The sequence below is a fragment of the Zerene cesonia genome, chromosome 13 (genome assembly GCF_012273895.1).
Source record: "Zerene cesonia ecotype Mississippi chromosome 13, Zerene_cesonia_1.1, whole genome shotgun sequence".
NCBI lineage: Eukaryota > Metazoa > Arthropoda > Insecta > Lepidoptera > Pieridae > Zerene > Zerene cesonia.
Window position 1 is genome coordinate 9,990,471 of NC_052114.1, and position 22,939 is coordinate 10,013,409.

Sequence of the window (22,939 nt, forward strand, 5' to 3'; positions counted from 1 at the left end):
TTATCATTGTGATATAATATTCGAAATAAAGGTTAATAACTTGCAATGGAATTCAGCAATATGTAGTCAACTGTTTATTGATATAATTTATAGACTACACAACTTTTATACGTTCGAAGAAGGAAAAAAACTTTGTATTGGTAGATTTTTTTTTATTGAAAAGTTCGAATTATGAAATTGTTTATAATAATGGCTGTATCTTCATCCACTAAATTGAAAAGAGACTTACTTTTATTGCAAACCAGCCAGACTAAATACCTACAATATTGAGCATTTGAATCTTATTAAAAACCATTTCATACCTCAAAAGAGATCCATAAAAGATCCTATATAGATATTAATACACCCATAAATGTGTTACCACGTTTATTTCGGTATATATCTAATAGCCAGATTTGTTTGCTAAATATAGGTTAATTATCGGTTCTTGTTTAAGGTTTTTACTCCACTTTTTATAGGATCGTGCTACCGAAACCCATTTGTGCAGGAGATTAAAATTAATAGCTTACTACATGTTTATTTATGAACGAATACTGTTATAAAACTTTTGAGTTCAATTAATGCTTCTTATTAATGTTTAAAATAACAAATTTTTGTATGTGGATGTATTTTTCAAATATTTACAATAAAATAAACACGTTTTGATTATCGTTTCATGCTAAATTTGATCCACGATACCCAGAACATACATTATTTTAGTATAAGTCGCAATATACTCAAACTTCACGCACTAACATACAGCGTGAAATGTTTCAAGTGCAGCAATAACTTTATATTTATCGACATCTGTCATCGGTTGCCACTTGAAATTATCGAGTGTCGATGATTCTCATCACATCACTTGAGATCGAATCCAACAGATGCGCAGCTATCGGAAAGTTTAGCACCTGCCTTCCGGCGTATCGTATGTCATTAATTGTTGATTAAATAGTTGAAATGTGTCGCTAACTGGTTACATTTGCGTTAATTTGGTGTAAAATCTACACTGAACTAGTAAATGCCAAGATATGCATAATTATATTCAAGTATTATGTAATTGCAATGTTTCATAATTGAACAGTACATTATAATTTTATGAAAGAGTTTAAAAATTCATGATAAATTAGTAAATGGGCCACAGTAGCTTATTCATCAAGGCCTGCACACAACTGAAGTATACCTTCTTCAGTTACATACCCTTATAAATAGAAAAAGCATTATATTGTATCGCCTATCACTTAAATAATCTTCTTTTCCTTCCAATAACGACTCAATATTCCCCGCTGATGTGTCACAATGTCTCTTCTACAAGCGTGATTCACACATATATATCTACTGGTTGAGATGTATTTACACTGAAGCCGTTAGAATCTTTCAGATGTGTATGAGAGCAAATGCCAATACTGTGTAGGTAGGTCAAGGGTGGACCGCGTTATTGTTGCCAAGAGTAGTTTTTAAAACGTAAATATGATTTAGTAACGCTTTTCCAGTCGTAGATGAGTAGATTGTACATATTTTATAGGCTTTTTTATGAGACTGAACTAGACATTAGTCATCTTAAAGGCTATAATCGTTTATCGTTTTCTGAGGGTTTTTGATATTTTCAACTGACGCTTATAGTAAAAAGAGCTTCTCAATTGGACTGTATTTTTTATCTGTGTACACTTTTTCACATTCATATTTTTTATGAGTCAGATCTTGTGAAATATTGAAAATTTGTAAATTGTGGAATAACCATACGAAAGTTTTATCAGATCCTGTAAACAAATGCTTACTAAAATTATTAATGTGAAAGTAATCCGTCTTTCAAATCTAAACCACTCAACCAATTTGGATGAAATTAGATACAGAAATAGTTTGAGACTTGAGAAAGGACAGAGAATTTTATACTGGAAAGCTTATGGAAATAGAAACTATGCAAGTAAAGACTAAGCTAATTAATTAATTAATCTATTCACACACTTGTATTGTGTGTGAATAATATATATAATATATTTTTTTTATCCGATCTATTACGATATACGCACTTTCAAAACTGATACATTTCTGGCGCCTTCAGGTATGTCCACCCACTTTTTATGTATTTAATTGTATTTTTATTTCAATCCTTCTATTTCTGCTGTCTTTAAAGCCCATATTATCGCGTACCATTGATAATCCTGAACTAGTCATTTAACTGGAGTTCGTCAACTACGTGTAATAGCCGAAATAAGTGTCACAACTCACAGATTATAAATAGCTCCTTCACATCCAGTGGCTGAAACGTAGCGTTTATTGCTTGCCGGTTAATCTCGTCAATATTTAATGATCTCTTCTTAAGTAATAGAGAAACTGTTATAGTTTGTATGTATTTTGAATATTGGTTGCTAGTTTCACACAGATGCGTTTTAAAACTATTAGCATATCTAAGTATCAAAAACAGAGCTAAAATTTTCCGGTAAGTATTGAGTTGTGATGCATTTCCTTAAAAATAACCATGAGACCACCTTATTTACCTTTAAGAAGACCGTATTGTGCTAATGTTACTATAATGTTTGACAGTTCTGACAGGTTATGCGGTAAAGTTGTGTGTCAAGTTTTGGTTCATTTGAGTCTCGCTACAGAGTAATTTCAAGCTTTGATCTCGCCGGGTGAAGGCTGATTGTCAAAATTCATGAAAAAGAAATTCATCGTTGAGACAGATTAGATATCTATACAGCGTAATCGAAATATAGTAAATAATCAATTTGCTCGGTAGATCTGGTTCTATTTGTTGTAAACAAGTAGGAGGTTGCTCGGATATTAGCGGCCGGCACAGCCCAAGAGATTTCCATATGCAGAGGTCGTCTGCCTCTGCAAATGTATTGCCAATTTACTGAATATGTGAAGGATTGAAAGAGGAAATAAAAGAAAGTACTCGGTAAATGCGGCCATATCTTCCCCGGTTCGAGCTGGCCATATCGTGCTGAAGCGTGCTCAACTCCCACTTAAGACCACTCCTTTCCATAATTATCATAGCACAATGTCATAATCATAGCACATAATAAGGTACAGACAATACTGAATGTTTTCAGTATTAATCAAAAACGCCACAGAGTGTGTACTTTTTGTAAGAATCCACACGGATATGTTTAGCGAGTACAAGATTAATAGGCGATCCATTATTTTGGTCCAATCAAAGTTCAGCGACCCACCACGTACGACTTTAATGCCTATCATAAAACTGCCTCTGCGAGACTGATTAAACGGAATACGCTTTTAACGGCCCCGGGGAGACGGCCGATATATTTCTGTTTGTTTTGCCTCACTTGCGTAAATTTCAACACAATTCCTGTTATAGCAATGGTTACTGTTCTTTGATGATGTTGTTAATTTGTTTTCCGCGGTTGGAACAAAGTAATTGAGGGGAGGGTTTGTGTACGACATTGGAATGACTAGTACCATATCTATATACAATCCGGAATGGAGTTTTCCGGGCACAAAATTTTTCATTCTTAGTATTTGACCGAATTCGTTTGGAGATATCGTTGCCGGTAGCTTATTATACGTTTAGATGTTTAATCGATTGTTAAAATTACAACATAACTAAATATTTCAAGCGTCAACATTTTTACTGATATCATTTGAATTAAAAATCATAATTTTTACACTTATCAATAATATTTGGTGTTAAAATCAGCAGCAATCAATACTATGTAGATGGAAATCGTCGTATAACATTAATTTCATAACAAACTCGCAGCTCATATTCATATCAATAACATAATTGCGTTTATTGTTCATTTTATTATCGTATCTTTATACAGAGCGATCACGTGGAGAGCATTGTTATTGTTTTTAAATATGTTTACATTAAAGATAATAAAATTAATTGGCGCTATCGTCACATTATTGCGAAATGCAATTATCCGATACATAAGAAATAATTATTATCAACTTATATTGGTTCTATTTACATTTAAATCTAGTATTAAATGTCCATTAACACGCAACACACATCAAAACACAATTTCGCATGCATTCAACACAAAATTACACATATTGATATGATAAACTTTCATTTTATTATAGCATTGGCGATTTTATTGCATTAATAATATGTCCGAAGCTGATGCTTGGAATAATTTGATTGATCGTAACGATTTTACTGCGCAATCAATCAATATTAAATAAGTCGTTTTAATAACTTTATAGTATGAAGGGATGTTGATTTATTGAGATGCTGAATGGTGGTTCTGCGAGTCACTTTATCTTTGATGCTTTGCGTAATAATTTCGAATATTATGTTGGGTATTAGATAAGGATTATAGCTTTGATTTATTCCATACATAGAAATAAAATTCCAAATAATCTTCGGAAATAATTTATTAAAATAAAATAATTTAACCGGCCGTATTTTAAGTATAAAATTATCTATTTGAAACACAAAAAGCTTTTCACGTAGTTTCCCATTGAATGAAAACAACAAAGTAATAAAGTGCGTCTCACATACAGACGTGATACATCAGCCATCATATATAAAATAAGCAGATTATCATAAAAAATATTAAATGTATTACCTCTAAGGACGTGGGAACACTCGCACAATGAACAAGAAACGCGCTTGCACCGGTTGTTAGCTCTCATTAAGTGTGTTAGCGTTTGTTTGTATCGCTGAACGTCGATCCTTTTTAACTCAAACTATCTCGCAAAAGTGGTTGCTGTTTTTAAACGAAGATTCGAGAAAAACATCACGAATTGTCTTGATAGAAACTTCAATTGAATATTTGGAAGTTAAATGGAGGGGATAAGTAATGTTACCAGATGGTTAGCGAAGCGAAGCGTAAGCGTTACCACATTTGCAACGGCGGGCTATTTGAAGGCTTTACGCTTCTACAAATGGACTTTAAAAGATGTTGGCTAAATAAAGGATTTATTATGGAAATGAAGGAATGAGAAAGGTAAGGAACGAGATATCCACTATATCTTACTATTCAAATAATGATAAACTCAATCTATGAATTTTAATTGCATATATACTATATGAAAGTCAAACAGACTATAAATATAAACTCCAGGTGATATTGGACTTGTTGATTAAGCATCTCCATTAAACGCTGCCATTTAACTATAAACCTATAATTAAAAGTCAATACTAGTAATTTAAAGATTAAACTGTACGCGGTACACCTGTCGCACCACGTGGACGTAAATTATTAAATGACTGAACGTATTTGTGTGCTATTTCTTCTTTATAAGCTTCTTAACGGAATTAAATCATGTTTTTTGTCTTAATTATGATGCGATTAATTTAATTAACGGGTAACGTCAAACGCAATTGTTTTTTATGTAAACTTTTAACAGTATTATGTATATGGATAGTCATTTTCTTTTAACTGTCACCTACCTGGTGGTGATGGTTTGTTGTTCTATTTTTCGGATTACACGAAAAGAGATCTTATATTTTTAAAAACTTCCAATAAAAGACAAAAGAAACATAATAACAGTTTAAATAATAAATCACACCTTCAACGGACATGTAGATATATCTATACATCTAAATAATGTTAGATAAAATCCTATAAAAATTTGTTTATAATCGACAGTATTATAGAGTAGGTATAAATAAAAAGCGAATAAACTGAACAAGGTGCAAGCATCGCCGCGGGAAAACTAGTGTCTACTCAATTTACATTAATTTCATATAATGATGTGCGTAAAATCATAAAATAATTTAACTCTTAACTGAGTCGGCGACCTCGTTAACATTAACACCTTGTGGTTAAATAATTCATTAATGATATGCGTCTCAACCATTAATGATTTAATGGCGTATAAAAAATAACATATCTTTGTCCACTTATGTATTGATAGTCTGTAGAGTGTGGGAGTCGAGCACACCTCGGCACGAATTGGGCCAGCTAGCACCACACCCCCAGAGAAGACAAGCGTGAAATAGCAGCATGCTTCTGTGTTTCCCCCTTCCCAGTCTATTTCTTTATTTGCGTCATCAATCCTTCCCTAACGCCTTTACAACGGGCTGCGCATTCACAGAGGCAGTACCTCTGCGAATATTCATAGGCGGTGTTCGATATCATCAGGCTTACCACCAGCTGCGGTTTCCCGCTATAACATAAAAATAAATCTTTTTAACCGAGTTCGAAAAAATAGGTAGTGATTTGTCACGTAAGTCTGTTATTTGTACAGTAGGTATAGTAATATTATGGCCGCAAAATACAATAATAATACATTTAATAGCGACTTTAATGCATTACAAAAGCGTTGCGTGAACTCGCCCGTCAGCATACGAGTAAAAGTTGAAAAAAATACTATCAGGCTGTAGTATAACTGTTGCTGTTAAAATTCAAGGGCGAACTAATGAAAAAAGGTGAAAAAACAGTCTCGTGCCAACGACAGATGGCGCGTGCATCTGCTTCTGGCTTAACATTTTAGTAGTAAAGTCCCAATTATCAAGCGAATTCAACTCTATGTTGTTTTAAATTTGTTCTATCTTTTCGAAAGTTGTTTGCTTGTTGATGGTTTTTGAACGGCGTACTGATAACCACGTGTGTTGCCATAGTAAGTTTCGATTTAAGACAAAATAGTAATTATTGTACTAGGCGTTTTTTCTTCTGGATGATGATATGTGTTTACAAAAACCCAAGTTTGAATTGAATTGTACTGCGGTGCGCTTTCATATCGGCATAAGATAATTTTACCATTTACTATTATAATCGTCCATAGAGTTCATGAGTGAGATTATGAATGTCATGAGGAAGAATCAAATTTAACGAAAACTTGTGAAAAAATGTGAAAAAATTTTAAAAGTGGTTATGCCATTAAAATAATCGAAAAGTATTATTTTAATTTATATCTCTGTTAAATCCTTATGAAATAAGATATTAACTTTAATTTATTTTAAAAATATTAATTATCTGTGACCATTAATTGATATAAACTTTTATCAAGGACATCATTTTCGGTACAATTTTATGATTTTTCTTACACTTCACCACAAATTGTCATAGTTCAGTTACACATTAACTAAGATAAACAATTCTATGATAGTGCTAGAATCACTAAAGAATAAAATACATACATCAACGAGACAAGCATTTTCATCCCCTTTCATACCTTCCTTGTAACGTTTTACCTTTAGCAGTAAACACCACAAACCGTCTGAAAGGCGCAGCCACTCGCAGTAAGCATTAGAAATTGTAAAGTGTTAGAATCCGGGTATACTGTGAGTCAATAAACTTGGCTGGGCGGGCGCCCGAAATAGACGAGACGCGACGTACCGTCCGCAACGACATTTATTTTGAAAGTGAGAGTCCGCTGTGACGAATTGCTTGAATGTGTGCGGATTTTAATGTCCTATTGACATTTCATTGATATTTTGAATAGTTGATTCCACATTAATAACATTTCTTCGCCATAATAACATGAGATATTACTAATATTATTCTAATATGTATAGTAAATATATATTTTCTTACTGCAATTATAGGACTCTCTGAAAAGTTCAGGCCCATATCATATACCCTTAAACTTTAAATTCTTTTACTAGTTTCGTAACGATGGTTTCTTCAACGTTTCGAACAGTAATGATGGGGATGACGTGCAGATAAATTAAAAATTCTATTTACTTCTGATGATTGATTATTTACTTCTTCTGACTTCTCGACTTTTCGATTAAAAACAGCGGCTCAGTGGGACCTACAGATATCCAGTAGATGATATTTGGGACTTAAATCCCACTTTCATTCATATAATTAATGAAATGTACAAGAATATCGTAGTTTTTTTCATCCTCTTCTTCGTAGACGTATTAAAATGGTACTTCTATGCCAAATTATATTCTACAGTGCAATAAATAGTTACAACGGATGTTTCTATCGCAATTCAACAAATCCGTTCGCGCCCAATTATCGCCCAAATATTGTAATCATTACGCAATGATGTGAGGTGAGGTGTTCTTACCAAGAACATTATTCGGTCTGCGAATGCGTCAGATATCATCATTGTATCTAGTTATTCTGTCGATATTAAAAGCAGTTGGTTGACCCGTGTAAACTTTGATTCCTTAATCGGTAAACTTTCGTAATTATTATTATTGTTCACTAGCTGTCTGCCCCGGCTTCGTCCCTGTTACGTATAAAGCCCATGTAACTAAGTAATGTTGCAGCTTTCTAATAGCGAAATATTTTTTTTAATCGGTCCAGTAGTTTTTGCGTGGAAACGTCACAAACATACAAAAATACAAAAGTTTCCTCATTATGATATTAGTGTTGATAGGTATGGTCTTATTAATAAACGTATACATCCAAGTTTGGCATGTTTCCTATATAATCGTGTTACTATTTAAGAAGAAAAGTGTTAAAATAGAACATTTTTATTTACTTACTTCTTTATAAATATTTTCATACAAATCATTCACATTCACATTCAAGAATAATTGTTGAAATAATAAAAGTTTTTTCTGCTGAAAGTACACAACTTGTTTTTTTTTTGACGCATTTGAATTGAGACATTACATACGCGTACCAACTGAAAAGTGGGTGTCCTCTTTCAATTTTTTACATCACTTATCCCATTGATATACTTGAGATAATTTGTGTGTCTGTATGTCAATTACATATGTATTGTTCTGATAGTCTGTTCAACAGATAATAGTTAGGGGAAATGAGGGGTTTATGTATTGGGAACTAAAAAAATTAAAACAAATGAGCTAATGAAATGACGTTTAGTTTTTTAAATACGCCAAATTTTCGGTGAAAGCAGATATGTCAATGTGAAACCTGAAAAATGGCAACACGGATGCTACTATTACCTATTATTTATATGACTATTTATAGATTGTGCTACTGACATAAATTCGCAATATTACCTGCATCGAAAGCTGACTCAGTGTTTCCGCGAACTTCAAATCCTTTCGAGGTTAGTATCACGTCCCAATTATGTCATATACATTACATAAAATTTATGTACACTTAAAATTTTCATCTGTACGTGAATTTTCCTCAATAAAAGTACTTACCATTAAGAAAGTGTCGGGGAAAAATGGAATTCACGACTCCGGTCGTTCTTTTGATATAAAGAATTAGGTCGGTTTATTATTAATTCTTAAATCATAACTTTTTTATAGTTTAATGCGTTTTAATATATATAGCCATATATTATATAATGTATCCTCTAGAAACTCTAACTCAGTTGTATTCAAGATGAATAGATAGACTAAGCCTTTCAGAAAAGGTAATCTGTGCCGTAAAACCAACTTAAAAAATAGAAGTATAGTCATCAAACACCATAATTATTTAGGAACTAATTAAGCTCATTAAGCCCAAACAGCTGTTTGACTGTTACTGACAGTTAAAAATTATCTAATGAATTTAACAACATTACCGAATTCATTATTATCAAATAAACAGTAATTTATTGATACAAACAATCTTCATAAATCGCATCGCCATAAAGTCTTGCAAATATGACGTTAAATATTATATACAAAACTGAACTCGAAGCCAATAATGTTCTCGTTGAAACATAATTACGTTGACAAATTGTGCAAATAAATACGGATCAACACTTTTATAAATGTACTTTTTACCTCCCACAGGACCATTATCAAGTATTTTCTGTTATTCGTAAACATTTCGCACGTCAACTAGTCATTTGATTTAAATTTAATTTTATTGTTGTATTTATATACATACATATACACAAGATAATAATTAAATTGTTATTACAGAAATATATGTTTAATTATAAGTATTTATAAAACCCTGCATTCTGCCACATTGGATTCTAATAACAATGTAAGAGAGCTTCTAAAAGAAGTTTACAATGTGGAATAAATAAAAATCTTCTTGTAAATGATTTGGGATATAACCCTTTATCATATATTTTCATTTCATCACGATAAGTGCAGTAAAAGTAAGAATAGTTATAAAATAGTCCAATTTCAATCGACGTTCGATCCTAGTTATTATTTAGATACTTGTTAGACTTCTATATTTTCATTAGGCAACTAACTCCGCTGAAATCTTCTCTCAAACAATAAATACATGTCAAGATACACCAATAACCTTCTAAACACCAATAGATATATTTAAATCTTTACACTCGACCCATTTGCTCTGAATTTCCTCCAATATCTCTTGGCCTATTTAAAACTCGTAAATTTAATAAAAAATTAGCTCAATGCATTGAAAAATCAGTGTTGGCAACTGCAGCGCATTATTTTTGTTACAACTTACGATACGCGATTCAGGAGTGACTCAGAAGAAGTATTTTGTGCCACTAGTATGTCCACTATATTACGGTCACAGAAATGATCGTCACAGAGACGAACCAATTCATTTTTAGATGTTCATTAAAAGCTATGTTAATAGGTATTCATTCCATCTCTCTCTAAGTACGATATGACGGAAGAAATATTAAACTCGTAGAATATATTACAGTTATTGAGAATTTAAATGCTTCAACACTCTATGTCATGGTAAAGTCCCTTTGTTATACTGAAGCTCATCGATATCAGTTCAGCTGTTTATGCGATCAAACATAGTGTATAGAATGTTCTTTTATATTCTTGTAAAATAAATGATCCTAGAATTTTTGAATTAACTCCAATTCGCTTACCAGACTCATACAAAACAATATCGAGACATTCAATGTCATTGAAGTTTAACAAAAACAATATATTTCAAACCATGCAAATGCTACGACCTCTAAATCTAGACCAAGCACCACAGCGCGTAAATAAAAACAAAAATTTCACCTCCGCCGATCGGTTAACTTCAAAATGTCTAATCTTATTATATTTTTTCTGGCTTTACGACGCGTGTGCGTTGGCGCCGCGTTTTTGACAATCGGCTCCTTTGCCTGTCAGAATCTAATTACAAACATACATACACTATATACCACCCGAACAACCTTATTCGCAAGGCATAATGTTGATTTTGGCGTAACAAACGCGTTTCAAACGTTCCCTCTTGGCTTAGTAGCGTATTGTGAATTTTATTTTTATATACTAGGTTCCGACTCCTTGCCACGAATCTGCTTTAAATTCTTGGTCTCGAAATTTGATAGTGTTCCTCAATTTATGTTAACATATTTGATTACAAGACCTTACCTTATATTAATCCAATGAACTTGAACATTAAAAAGTTGTAGGACCAAACGACACTGCATAATTTGGAACCCTCTGCTGCAACTCTGCTCTGCAACTCTCTCCTCACACTACAGGTTTTTATCTTATTTTTTCCCACATGAATATGTGATCGTTGAATATTGGTAAATCTGTCAAAGGTACTTCTATACAAATCTGTATGTATGCCTGCCACATCCTCGGTCTTGATGTTCATGGTATAAAAATGTCATAAAACTTCAATTAGACTTTCCTGTCTTTCTCACAGACCTTTCTTCTACTGAAGTTCATCAGGAGAGATGTCCATTAAAGTGCAGCAATGAAACCCTGATCAGAAATTTGTACAGCGGACAGACGGACAGTGCAAATTCGTAACATGAACAATAGGGTGTGAGGGCCAGTAAACCCATCGCAGGATGATTAATGTTCCGCGGCCCGTTTGAGATTTTATCGGTTTGGGAGCCACGGCCAATTAGGTGTTGTATGAATTGCAATTCGGTCGCTTGGGGATGATTTGATTCAAGTGAGAGCACGCAGATTCCTTCAATAGTATTAGCTAGAACTGGGATAAAACGATCATCGAATTGAGCAGCCTTACCAGTGGGCATACTTAAAAGGCAGTCTGAGCGCAGGATACGTTCGAAATATAATAATTATCATGACAAAGGTAGTGTGAAAAAGAAGCGCAGTTGATGCAATATGTGTTATATTGATGTCATTAATAAATTAGCATCTATGTAGCATTTACATGCTATTTTCCGACTGATAGTAAATAATTAACTACCGAATTATCCGGCTTAATCAGCACATGATCTTATCATTTGACTTCTTTCTAATGAAATAAAATTCAAGGTATAGTTTTTACGACTTCCTAAACTTCTGAAAATCCTTCTTAATAATTACAATAAATTATAAATGCGAAAGTGTGTCAGTTTGTTTGTTTATTTACCTCATTCACATCGCAATGGAGCGAATTTATGATATCATTTTTGAACCTGAACCTGTATAAGAGCCTAGAGAGTCATAGGTTACATGTACGGCGGTGGAACATCTCATTCAAATGGGATTTTCCTCTTTTTTATTTTTGATTACGCGGGCGGTAAGCTAGTTCTGTATATTTTAAAAAAGTTAAAAATCTGTGATTATGAACTATTAAAAATGTTATAACTTATATAAGTGAAAACTTTTGGATTTGCCAATGACCAAAATATTTTTGTATGCCAAATAATCACCATCAATGCCCAACCTAAAAACGACAGGATACAATCACTTTTCATCGTCAATGCCTTAGTTTACACAACCAAATTCATTCCAGTTTCAATTTAGTATGCTCTTCAATTTAAGCGTCAAAGAACACGTCACCTATCAAGAGCATATCTAATAACATTCCAATGCTAAAACAAATCCATAATTGCACAAAAGGCAATCCGTAAACGACGAGCCTATCTCCATAAATCGATTCAAAAATCAAATGCAGAAATGTGAGAACGGATACTCGGTCAGATAGTCGGCGTTTCAGATCCCGCGCATTTATGTAAATAGAATACCGAAAATAAACTTAAAAACAATTCGAAAAAAGACGCACGCCTTTAATTTTTACGTTGTAACACTTTCCAGTGGCCACTCTTTCGTACGGCCTTATTTTTTAAGCTCCCATATGGCTTGGGCATCTGAATAATTTGCGTAAGTGAAAATTTTAAATGCAGTGATTCGCGGATGCGTACAATGCTTCAATGCGGACTTCTTGTAATGTGGGTTGCTAGTTGCTACGTAATTACGTATAATATATTAAAAGGGATATATTTGATGATGATATAACATTTCACAATAATAAAGTATTTATAATTATGAGGTAATTCTTTATTCCATTTGCGGGAGGCCGTATATTCGTATCTACCTTCATAATCGCACAGATTATGCGAAATTTTAAATAAAGGAGGCACTATAAAATACGTGAAATAAACTTCAACTAACAAGGTACTTCCACCAAACATTGTTTATAAATTGCTCATTTCATAATTTTTCTTTTTTTCTCAAATAAAAGCACACGTCGGTATATGTTAAGACAGTAAAGTTATTCTTAAACACGTCTTTATCGGAAGGCACCTAAATCAAAGATTAGGATCTTTTGGGAGCAGACGCAAAACGACCAAAAAGTATGAAGCTATGGACAATAAAATTGAGATACTGTTAGCAAAAAGGCCCGTGCCGTTAGGTGGGCGCCCTCTATACATTCCAAACGCAAACCTATGCAGATATTAGGTGTTTAATTGCCTTGGACATCATCAACTATCTACTAATTAATTGAGGAAACATACATATAATTATCACCTCTATAGGTGAGAAAACACCTCTATAATTTTCTAGGTTAGGTTTAAAAGGGTAAAAAATACAATCTTAACAATCGAATAGTAAATGAAACAATACAAAACAATTGCGAACAATACAAAAAGTCTTTCTAAATGTATAATAAACTAGATCACCACAAACATAAACAAACAAGTGAAATCGCGAGCACATCTTAAATTATGCAAAGCATTTATTTGCCTCCTAACATCGGGCATTAAAATATTCCCGCTCATATATGGCAAGAAATTGTCTAATTACACAGTTTTGTTGAAGACGAAGGAGTCGCTTTTTGCCGAGAGGGTCATAATCGCTTTTAATCGAAGTCATTAGGGAGAGTTATCGAATTGGCTCAACGTTAGATGCCGACGACTTGTGCGGTCATTTTGAGTTGCATTTTAATGTCCCAGTATGAGCAGACCTCGTGTACGGACGGACGGATTCGATTTAAATTACTTGGATTACCCTTTTTATAAGAGTAACGGGTTATTCTTTGTTGATGATGTTTATAACATTTATAGGTGCGATACAAAAGCAAAGTAGGATAAAAATGCTTTAATCTGATAAATTACTCAAAATAATTACTCATAAATACTTAATATGTATTACAAGAGTTCAGATAAGATAGATCAAATGCATATTATATCATAAAGAACTACAAATGCACTTATAAAGAAAATTGTAACAGTGATTTACTCTAAAGCGCTGAAATATATCAATGGCCATTACGAAGGAATTCGAGCGACGTATTTGTATTGACATATTAAGATTCTCACACATAAACAAATATGAAATTAGAACATTACACTTGAAATAATGTTAAAACCAAACAGATAGTAGGCGGTGTTGGAATTAAAGACACCGAAGCATTTCATATGCAAACATTAGATTGTTACCGACTTTGTTCATATATTGTTTGATCACAAAGCGAATAGACACGCGTGTTTGTTTTCCAATGCTGGCATGGATTGGGCATATTACGGTAAAACGTATGAGCACACAGACATAGTATTCGATGAAAAGGGACAGAAGTTAGAAACACTTGAGCGAATAGCGGCTTTTGATGAAACTGTGGACGGAATACGAATGAAGTGGTTGTGACAATGGAATGGAATCCAGATACAAGTGGGTTAAAAGGTGAGTCTGACAGGTATTACTGCAATTAGATGTGTGCATTGCGATGCAAATGCGATGGCGATTCTTCGAGGAATTTCTAGAGGCTACGATGGCGAACTCCGGCTTGTTTTGTTCCCTTTCGCTTTCCTGGACAATTCTAGATACATTTTTTTACATACAAATACATACAAATGTAAAAAATATACCTAGAATACAATAAAAAAAAATATCAAATATCAAAAGTCAAATGCCACAAATGTCATCCTTTTCTATATGGTTATTTTTATGAGAATCTGTACAAAAAATATGTTATTAAACACGATAAAACGTAACACAAAATATTATATTATTTAAGAAATTTACTTTATGATAAATATCACTATCCAATTATTGACGGGAAATCAAATTGTAAATGTGAAAATTTACGAGTAATGCATTACATACGTATTTATAAAGATAAGAAGTCTTGATTGTTTTAAGATGAGACGAACTGTCTCATATAATTCAACTATAACGGCGGCCATTATTACTTACTCTACGGGAATCACATTTTCTTATTTTCTTACTTATATTTATTTATTTTTTTATAGCTTCCGTATATTCTGAAAAGTGTATTAATTATTTTAATTACTGGTAGGAATAATTTTAATATTTTAATGAAAGTTCTCAACTTCTTTTTAATGTCGGAAGCTTTTTTATAACGATTCTTACAGACATTCTTGTACTATTATATCCTACTAATATTATTAACACGAAATTTTGAAAGCATGGATGGATGGATGGATGTATGTATTACTCTTTCACGCGAAAACAGCTCTTATACGATAAACTGTATAAAATTCGGTACAGAGATTGATTAGTCTGGATTGGGTGCCACGCAAGTAACGCCACGGGTTACTGCTTGTATAATATAAATACTAGCTAACGATATTGTGTAAATAAACAAGTTGCACGTACAATGTACAACAAACACTCCGTGTAAGTGCACGTTTCATAGCAAATTAGTAATGGAAATATTGTTTAAATAATTAAAATATCACGTACGCCATGTCTGTTGGCCATGTGTAAGTGATTTTTCTACATTCAATATCAAAGAAAAAGTCCCTGTGTGTATCTATCTATATCTTTACTAAATTAGAGAGTTAATTGTTTGTTTCTTTGAACGCGCTAATCTCAGTAACTGCTGGATTTCAAATATTCTTGCACCGTTTAATTTACGTGACGGAACTTATTTATTGCCTTACTTTAATGGGAAAATTAAAACAAAAATATTTGGAAAAATACATCACTAGAAAATGGTTTTGAAAATTTAGATTTTGACAGATAAAGCTGTGAGCTTACATCAATCTTCCAAACACATTTCACGAAACTGAAAAAGATATCTCACGCAGATATTTTTAGGTGCAAAAATTACAAATCCATTGTTTACTCTAGCCGAAAATATCTCACGTTGGAACAGTGCGTTTATTTTAGTCTATATATAAGTAAAACAATAATTGTTTTCACTGAATCACTTACAAAAACAGGCATTACGCCAAAATGAATCAATTTATATGAAGCCATCATTAATCACAGTATTACCGGATTACTAGGTTTCGTGGAAGTTTAAGTATAGATTGTATCATATGACTATGGATTTATTCATTTCGGAAAAACGTTCTGACTAACAACGTCTCAGTTTCTGACACTCATAGAATAAATTTGGTCACAGGGATCATTTGGACAGCGCAACGAAGAAAACAGAAAACACTATTCTTTCTATTCATTCGATTTAGTGATGATTTTATTTTATCAGTAACATACCTTCGTGATCCAATTTTAAGTCGTTCATATTATACCAATGGTTTCTAGTGTTAAGTATTTGCGTATGTATTGTATTTTGTTTGATTCTGACGATGAGTAGCTAAAAACATAAAAAGAATACCAAGTACTTTCATTGATATTGAATAATTTATAATCTATTGAACAATGTTTATTTAATATGAATCAGCAAGACTATTTAAGAAACAAATAACTTATTATTTAATACGTCTTAACGTATTTCAGTTTTCGATCGCTAATTCGTTTGTTTGGTTATGAATCCTATTAACATATGGTACCTATTAATTTGGTGGCAGACCAACTATCCTTTACATATCACCCCAGCAACATTATAGTGCCTCAAACCACTCTCATCCTGTGACTGCTACGACCTCTACAAGTCATCGAACCTTCGAATATTTCCTAAATCGGTTAACGTCCTGGCACGCGATGGTTAGTCATTATACCATCCTTGATAATCGTTAGCATGCGCATGCGCATATTTGCAATTTTTTGGGAATTTCGAGGAATTTGAAGCCTGAAAATTATAATGTATGGAGCGTACCAGCAGATTTGAGAATTTTGTATACATATATTTCAGCGCTTAAATAAGAGATATTGATTTATATCCCGAGAAACCCAAAAAAATTGTTTAAATAATAATTTAAATTAGTCCTAAAATATCATGTATATAGTAATATTATAATAATATGTAATAATAGTCTTAAAATATCAGATCATGGGGCCGTTAAAACTTTTGCTATGATATCATTTATTAATTGTATTAAAGTTCTCAGTTTTACAATTATAAAGGAAGCATTACAATAAATGGTTTATTCAAAATTTTTAAGGCTTAAAATCTAAATAAAGAATATAGCAATGTTCGAATAGTAAAATACTTATGTAAAAATATTTAAGCAGCCTCACAAATAATACAAATTTGCTACCAGGCATCGCTTATTAATATTAAATAATGCCTCGAGCTCGGAGGCACAAATTAGCGGCATGGTGGATAATTGAAGCGCTCCCATGCAAGGTATGTGCATTACCATACATGCAAACTGCGCTATTTAAATTAAAATATCACATTCAAACAATTCGTTTTATTAACGCAATTATTGTTAAATGTATGATACGTTGTTGAATATAAGATTGGGTTACTTGTTAAGAATTTATGCAATACTTGACCGAACTCACGGGAACTTTTTTATGGAAAATCATTTTTTGTGTGTTCGTTAAATAAGGAGAAAATTTGTTAAATTTTTTACCGACTTCAACTAGAAGAAGGTTCTCAAGTCACCTGCGTTTTTTTTCACTTTTCACTGGTTGGACCGATTTTAATGGTTCTTTTATTACTTGAAAGCTGGTTCATCTCATGATCATCCATCTGAGTGATGTCTTATTTAAATTTTGTCTATTTCCGACAATATGAAGATGATTTAGCTATTTGTTATATCATAACCTTATAAAATATTATTACCTTATAAAGTTTTCTTAATAGGTATACTAATATCTAATATCAAGGCAACTAAAGATAAACACACAATAGTATTGTTTTATACTTGCTGAATTTCTCACACGAAACGCAATGAACCATTCCCCGAAATCCGTAAACGAATACATCCAAAAGAGTGTTAAAACAAACAGGAGTTCGCACGGAATAAGGAAAATCTGAATTTAGACATAACATAAAGGAGAAAAAATATAAATGTACATTTTACTGTCTTTAGACGGAATGGATATTGCGATGCGCTTATCGTAGGGCCGCGCCATTTGGGGACCAACAAAAGGCCGTATTGATTTTGCCGACTACACTGCGATCGATCGGTTTTGGTGCGAGATTGTGTTTTATATCGATTTTTACATTTATTGTAATCGTATAACTATTTTAATCAACTACTGAATTAATGAGGACAAAAATTCTGCGAAGAAAACTGGCCAAACTTAAGTATTTTTACAGCAGATATTTGGCCACTGCATCGTAGAACAAAAAATGAAATATCCGATATTATTCTCTAAAATTAGCATACAAGCAATCGGCATATCATAAAGGCTCGCATTGGACCTTCAGCAAAAAAATTGCAGCGAATTCTCATAATCTGAATTCACGGTATGCAAATCTCCCAAAATGAATTTCTAAGCGTCTAACCGAAAAAATGCACGTCAATTTGAATTCAAACGATTTATCTCATTACCATTATTTCTGTCAAACTTTTAAGGATTTAAAAACAAAACTAAACGCGCACTAAAATTTGAGGCACGCACTATAGGAGACCGCGCGCGCACAACGGCGCGCCATCATTTAAAAACAATTCAGTGGGGTTGCCTCGAGAGTGTAACTGTTTATGGAGTTGCCATCACCAAACTGGGCGCTAACGAAAAAAGTAAGCGAATCAAAAGGAAACCCGAATGCGATAAAAAAACGGACTCATCAGACGTAGTAGTAGAATTCCACGCGCCCCGCGCCCCGCGCACCTTACTACGGCGTAAACAAACTTGCTGCATCGTCGTTCGCCGTACGGTTTTTAATAATCGATTTTTTTTTCGACTTTTGAATGTGTAATTTCGAGTTCTGATAATTTCGTTGATTAGATTTTTTTTTGTCTGGATTAGGGTTGTGTTTTGTGTTGCAATTATTCGTTTGAATGTGAATTCTTTTTTAATCTGTTGGAGGTACGTGATTGAAAATCGTGATTATTTCATGGGGTTTAGCTTCATGAGTTATTAATTAGGCACATCTGATGAATTTAAAAAGATATACGAAGTATATTGTATGATATATAAGTAAATTGTCTTTCTTTGTTATTTTTCTCGAAAGTTGTCGGTTTTGTACACTTTTCCTTTAAACATACATATATCTTATGCCAAAAAGAATACAATTAGTTTTGCTGGCACATCTATCTCAATGAAAGTTTACCGGACACCTAATTTTTACAGTAGGTGAATCACTGTTCTAAACTTCTGTCCTAATTAAATCTACATATTGATATAAATTTCTAAGAAATTTCAAAGCTTATACAAACGGTTGCCAGAATAACATTTGTACTACTTTCCATTTATATTGTCAATATTCAATCCATTGACTTCAAAAAACAATTTAGTCTATCTGTGAATTACGATTTAATATCTAAAATTTCTTATTTGTGATACATATCTGAATGATTCAATCGAAATCGCAAACACAAATCGATAGTCTGAATGAAGTGTTAAAGATAATAAATATAAAGTTATTACTATAAAAATTATTATCTTTTTACGGCGTCGACGTTACGCGTTCTATGAACATAATATTTTCATTTATATAACTTAATTCGTGCGTGTGTTGATGGTACCGAGCAATAAACTGCGGCAAAAGATTGTAAAGTTTTGTTTTATAAGGCAAAGGATCACACACGATGTATTTTTAAGAGTTATTAAATCTATATTGTTTGTAAGCTATACTTCAATTAAAGTCCATTATAATGGACTTGTTGGGGTTTGCGGGTTTTCCTAGACCAAGAGATTATGTATTTCTTTGCTTACCGACACACCCAAATATAAAGGAGATATGACTCGACGGTATTTTTGTTGTTTTGTTGCGCGATAACTCCGTGAGATTTCAAACGATTGGCATGAATCTATTTGTGTGATGATAGTTTGTTGTCAAGTCCTATTTTAGATGTATACGAGTACTAGCTGCGCCCCGCGGTTTCGCGCGTAAGTCCGTATCACGTAGGAATATCGGAACAAAAAGTTGCCTATATGTTATTCCAGTTGTCCAGCTGTCTACGTACCAAATTTCATTGCAATCGGTTCAGTAGTTTTTGCGTGAAAGAGTAACAAACACACACACACATCCTTACAAACTTTCGCATTTATTATATTAGGAGGAGGATATCCAATACCATCATTGAATTATCTACCTCCAAGATCAATTTAATATTATAACCATTAATAGATACTAAAATTGCTTGCTGTTTACATTTTGGGCAATTCTCTGGCGCAGGCTTGCCTATTTCGAGCCGGTGTTTACGAAGTGTTGTACTATTGTGATGCACTACGTTTATTTTCAAACACTTTACTGACCGCCTGTCTTTAATTGCCTCGGTTATTTGTAAGAAGTATGCTCCAGTTTTCCTATGAGGAAGAGCAACAACGTCTAATGATGACCTATAAATCCATGCATACTTTATAATAAGTAAATTAGGATGATAGATGTGTGTGTGATTTGTGTGCGTGTGAGTGTGTGTTTACAGAAAAAATGTCAGTTGTCAATGACATCTATACAGGAAAAGCATCAGCCATCTATAGATAATTTGATGTAAGGCGCCACCGTGAACAGTTTCCAGGTTCCCTTGCTTTGTTCAAGTGTACTTTATAGATTTTCTTGCTTTGACGATTCAATGAGCGGTCAATTTCATAATATAAAAAATACTGGCGTCACAGATCTGGGCAGGCCAATTAACCCGTCTCGTCAGTTGGTTAGCTTCATAAATAGTTCGGCACATCCACAGGAAGAGCTCAGGTGAGTTGGCTGTTCGCCAACCGTTGACAAAGTTAATATAAGTGTCGTTTGAACCGTTGATACTATTTGATGATGTGAATAAGGCGCGTCTATGATATATTCTCTACAGTAAGTGTATGGCACTGACACTACCGTCTTTTGGGCAGTATGATGTCCTACTGGAATACATCTTGTTTTCTTGCATCTTATATCTCGTTTGATTGGAAATATTATTGAAGTGAGTTGTATTGAAATTTGGCTTCGTTAACAGCTCTGAGCTCAATACATTTCTTAAAAAAAATACATTTCTTTAAAAACTCAAACTCAAACACGCTTTTGAATCGTCCTTATACAGAAAAATAACAATTTACCAGCGGCTCGAAAAGGAGTTTCTACTCTAGAAACACTGTTATTGTTCTTTTAAAATTTAATTCATTACCATACTTGTTAACCCTAACCATTTCTTTATTTCGAAATAGACCAAGGGTCACCAACAAATATAACATTAACAATCTATTACAGTATAAATCGTCATATTTTTAGGTGAGGGCAATGACAGCATCTAGAAATTCCATGTTAGAAGTTGTGAATGAAAGTAGTACGTAGGAGGCTCAATGGGCTGACGTCAGATATTGGCAGAACTGACACTAGGTTTAATGGGCCTTTGTTATTTACACATTCACTGTATTTTTAGATCTATCGTCAATGGGAATAGTTAAATGACACGTTCACGTAAGATGCTCTTATTCTTGGAGACACGCATGGCTACTTCAGTAAGATTTGAGAATATTAGTCTAATTATGAAAGTATGAAATTTGACATACTTTTAACAGTAGTTACATTGTTAAAATGTTGCATGCAAACGATTCGAGTCACTAGAGCTCGAACTATAAGGAAATTTTGGCAATATATTAAATGCGAAAATACGACGGAATAAAATGAAAACAGAATCTTTCAGTGCCATAATTAACCTCTGAATTACCCCAAAATGTGATGACGAATCATCATAATATTTTTCGTTTCTAAAGATTGGGTTTCTCCACTTCATCCAGCCTTGTTATTCAGCGCAATAAATGCAATCATTCTTTAACACCTTGACAATTCGCAAATGCAAAATAAAAGCTCGATAACAATTAATTGATGACACCATACATCACATTGTCCGACCGTTTAGTCTCCAAGAATATCAATGAATTACACTAAAACTGAAATGGAGCCAATTTTTTGTCACCCTCATAGAGAAGAGCGTATGGATATTATGCTATTTCGATCCTACATATGTAACTCGTCTCAGAGTATAATAAGGCCGTTGGCCTAATGACAGGGCTTTATTTTTAGTTGGGAACTTTTAAAGTCGTCTTAACGCTTTGAGAATATATCTACGTAATGTTTGTTTTCAAATACAAGTGACTTGGCAATTGATTGTAATGAGGTGAATTAATCGCTATAATAATTCCTCGTCTTAAGGTGACAAAGTATTGTAAATAACGTGTAATTATGCTTTCTTTGCTCCGGCAATTGCTTTTAAATATGCGTGAAGATGTCTCCATAATTAGTCACTCACATATTATATCATACTTTTTTAATGGTATTTACTGACCGGAAAGATAACTTCTTATAATTGAATTCAATGTATCTGCACATTTGCTATTCTGTGACACACAAATAGGTCGTTTCGGTTATTTGATTTGCGAGAGCAAAATCGTAAACTGAAAATTTTATTGAAATAAAACGCTGTGGTATATGTCATTGCTTTCCTTCTTCACCGCTTGTTGATAATGTTTTTGATAGATTCATAATTTATTTGTTACTTTAAATGATAAATAATTTCAACGGAACATATCAGGAAACTGTGAAACCAGCCTTAATCTTAATCTACCAGACATCCTATTGTTTATTAAATACTGAACTATACACAAACATACTTTAAGTTTCCAGCTGAACCCTCCTAACGTAAGCTTATCTTACGCTGGGACGATATATTAAATTACATGTTGTTATAATTATTATTATAACACCGATTGTAAAAAAAGGGAAAATCGATATGGATAAGTTCTGTTTCATCTGTTAATTTATGTCTACAATTTTCCACTTATTCTAACCCGATTCCT

At 33.1% G+C, this 22,939-nt stretch overlaps 1 protein-coding gene across 2 annotated transcripts in view; it reads left to right on the forward strand.

Moving 5' to 3' along the window:
• LOC119831173 (protein vein) overlaps positions 1-22,939 on the forward strand; it is a 53,413-nt gene that overhangs the window by 24,519 nt on the left and 5,955 nt on the right. The window lies entirely within an intron of this gene.